This window comes from Theropithecus gelada, chromosome 16 (assembly GCF_003255815.1).
Source record: "Theropithecus gelada isolate Dixy chromosome 16, Tgel_1.0, whole genome shotgun sequence".
Classification (NCBI taxonomy): Eukaryota; Metazoa; Chordata; class Mammalia; order Primates; family Cercopithecidae; genus Theropithecus; species Theropithecus gelada.
In genome coordinates this window covers 32,857,546-32,860,815 of record NC_037684.1, presented here as the reverse complement: position 1 = coordinate 32,860,815, position 3,270 = coordinate 32,857,546, and positions in this window count along the sequence as shown.

Sequence of the window (3,270 nt, the reverse complement as noted above, 5' to 3'; positions counted from 1 at the left end):
TTTCTAGTCTCCAGTTTTGACAAGTATCTAGTTTCTCAGAGCCACATTTAATTACAAATATGCCCTGCCTCTACAAAAAAAAATTAGCTGAGCATGGTAATGCACACCTATAATCCCAGCTACTGGGGAGGCTGAGGCAGGAGGACCTCTTGAGCCCAAGAGGTTGAGGCTGCAGTGAGCTGTGATTGCAGCACTGCACTCCAGCCTGGCTGCCAGAGCAAGAGTCTGTCTCAAAACAAAACAAACTAACAAAAACAAACCTATTCTGATCTCCAATCTGAGAAGGGATGAAGTGACAAATCTGACATCATCGTGAGAACCCATGAAGTGGACGTAGGATGCCTGAATGCTCGTGTCCTGGCCTTGGTGCTTAATACTTTTCTGACCTTCAGTGAATCTTTTTACTTCTCTGAGTATCAGTTTCTCCATCTGTAGAATGGGCACAATAAGTCTGTCCTGTTCCCTCTGAAGTGAGTACTGAATGAGAAGCTGGATTTGTAGGGACAGTTGCTTTGGGAAAGGAAGCTCAGATGGTACATGCTGCTCTGTAACCCGGAAGCAGAATATTAGCCAGAGGTCAGCCTGGGAGCCTGGACACAGGTACCTAGGGCAGACCTAGTCACGAGGCAGCATGCTGGGCAGACCCACTGTCCTGGACTGGGACTCAATGGATTCAGCTCTGCTTCCTCTCTGTATTCCCTGAGATAGGTCACTCTCCCTTTCTGAAGCTCCGACTCTTCATTGATAAGATAGGGACATTAATCTTCTCTTGAAGGGTGGGGAAGATAAGATGAAGCGGTAAGTGACTTCACATAGTGGATGCTCAATATAAGCCTTTAGTGTTGGTTTTTCCTGCTCTCCCTAGATCGAGCAGAGGTAGCTGGAGAAGGAAGTTTTCCAGGGAGTTGGGGCAGGTGTCAGACTTCTAAGACCCTGGGGGTTGGTTGCTTTCTCCCGTGACTGGATCACTGATTAATCCTTGAGGAATCTCGAGGCCTAAGGGTTGGTACTCTGGAGGGACAAATACGTGAATGCTGGTTAAAGTAAGGAAAAAATCTACAAGGGACTTCAGTTTTGGGGACAGATTGATACAGCCTCTTTGGAGCTGGGGCTGACCCAGTCACTGTGCAAGCATCTGGTTGTGTATACCGTAGTGCCCCCTCCAAACTCTTCCAAACATCTCTAAGGGCCCCAAAAGGGTAGAAACAACTCATTCAGAAGTGAAGAAAGAGATCAGGGCCTCAGCTCTCCATAGCTCCTTTCAGGCCCCTTGAAAGGAGCCTGAATGTTGGGGCGGCTTGTAGGGGGGGATTTCAATGATGGAACCGGGAAAGGCAGTTCCTACCTTGTGGATGGGGGTCACTAAGAAGGGAAGAAAAACACTTCCCTCCTCTCCCCGGGAAGCTTTCCTTCCCTGCAGCTGGTGCCCCAAGGATCCCCGCCCCCTATCCCAGGCCCTTCCCTTAGAGAGAGCCTGCTGAGCCTGGAATGAGAAGAATCTGAACTACAAACAGACCTCCCAGAGGCACCCCCAACTCTTCTCTAACCACTCCTAGCCAGCAAAAGGCTGGCTTCCTGGAGCGGAGGCAGGACTGGGGTTTGGGCCTTGGAGAAGGGGCCAAGGTGGGGGCGGTGGGGGGATATTTTTTTCTGGAGAGAGAGCGGAGGGAAAGGTTGAGGGCAAGATAGGGACCAGGTCATACAAGAACCATTTTCCAGGCAGGGCACGGTGGCTCAGCACTTTGGGAGGCCGAGGTGAGCAGATCACTTGAGGTCAGGAGTTTGAGACCAGCCTGGCCAACATGATGAAACCCATCTCTACTAAAAATACAAAATTAGCCGGGCGTGGTGACAGACGCCTATAATTCCAGCTGTTTGGGAGGCTGGGGCACAAGAATCACTTAAACCCAGGAGACAGAAGTTGCAGTGAGCCAAGATCGCGCCACTGCACTCCAGCCTGGGCGACAGAGCAAGACTCCATCTAAAAAAAAAAAAAAAAAAAAAAACAATTTTCCAAACCAAAAATCATCAGAAGCAGCAAGAGTATACTTGCAGGGGCCATGAAATTGGGGGTGTGAAATTAAGCCTGCCCCAGAATGATCCAAGCTGTGAGGTCTGTACCCCGAGAGTGACAAGCAATTGCCCAAACCCAAATACAGCCTAGGAAGACCAAAAGAACCTGTCAGCACCCCCGCCCCCGCCCCCACCCCCTTGGCCTCTCTCTCTTCCTGTCTGAAACATTCAGTTGAGGTGGCCTCCAGGGACACGCTCTCCCAGCCCTGTCTGGGCTACATAACTGAGTCTGAGAAGCCTGTGAATGGGCTTTGAGGAGTTGGGGGCAGGGGTTGGAAGCAGAGGGAAGAAGGAGAGACCAGCCAAAAGGACAGATGGCACAGAGCCAGAGGAGCCCCTCATGCCTGCCACACTTCCCCAGACCCTGGCCTTCTGCCCACTGTCCCCCTAGCATCCCTCCTCTCACCTGGACCCAGTCTGGGGGCTTTGATGTGAGTCAGCCAGGGCTGTCAGTGCCCAGGGATGCCAGGCAGTGTACCAGTGGGGGAACCCTGGGGAGGGGACCAGGGAGGAGAGGCTGCTGGAGCTGGAAGCTGCCTCAGGCACGATGACCTCTTTGCAGGGGCCTCTCTCTCCAGCTTGTATAACACAACTCCTGCCAAGGGTGGTATAGAAAGGCACAGAGCCCACAGCGGGCTGGGGAAGGCTGCTGAAAAGGCAGCTTAAGGGCTTCCTGCTGGGTGAGATGGATTAGGGGCCTGTGGGGAGGGAGACTAGCAGTGAGAAAGGCACTGGCCCAGCGCCAGAGCCCCTTGGCCAAGACCCTCTGGGAGGAGGAGGCCCTGGGGGTCTGGCAGGAGGCAGTCAGATCAGTATCCTCCACCTGGCTGAGGGGCTGGGACGATGGGGACCCAGCCAGGGCAACACACAGGGATGGGGAACTAGACCCTAGGGCGCCCAAAATAGAGGGGGGAAGGAACGGAGGAGACATTTCTTGATGAACTAGTGGACTTCTAGCAGGAAAAGGGAGGAGGGAAAGAACTGACTTGCCCAGCAATCCTACCCGTGTCGCCCCGTTGCCTCTCAGAGTGAAGGTGTCATCCCAGAGGTTTTCTGCTTGGAGGGGAAGGGACAACCCTTCCTATCCTCAGCCAGCCCTCTACTTCTCAAGGACCCCAATGTGGAGCTGAGAGAAGGGGCCCCACATGGTCCTAAAGTTTCCACACAAGCTGATTTAGGAGAACAGCCCAGGTGGCC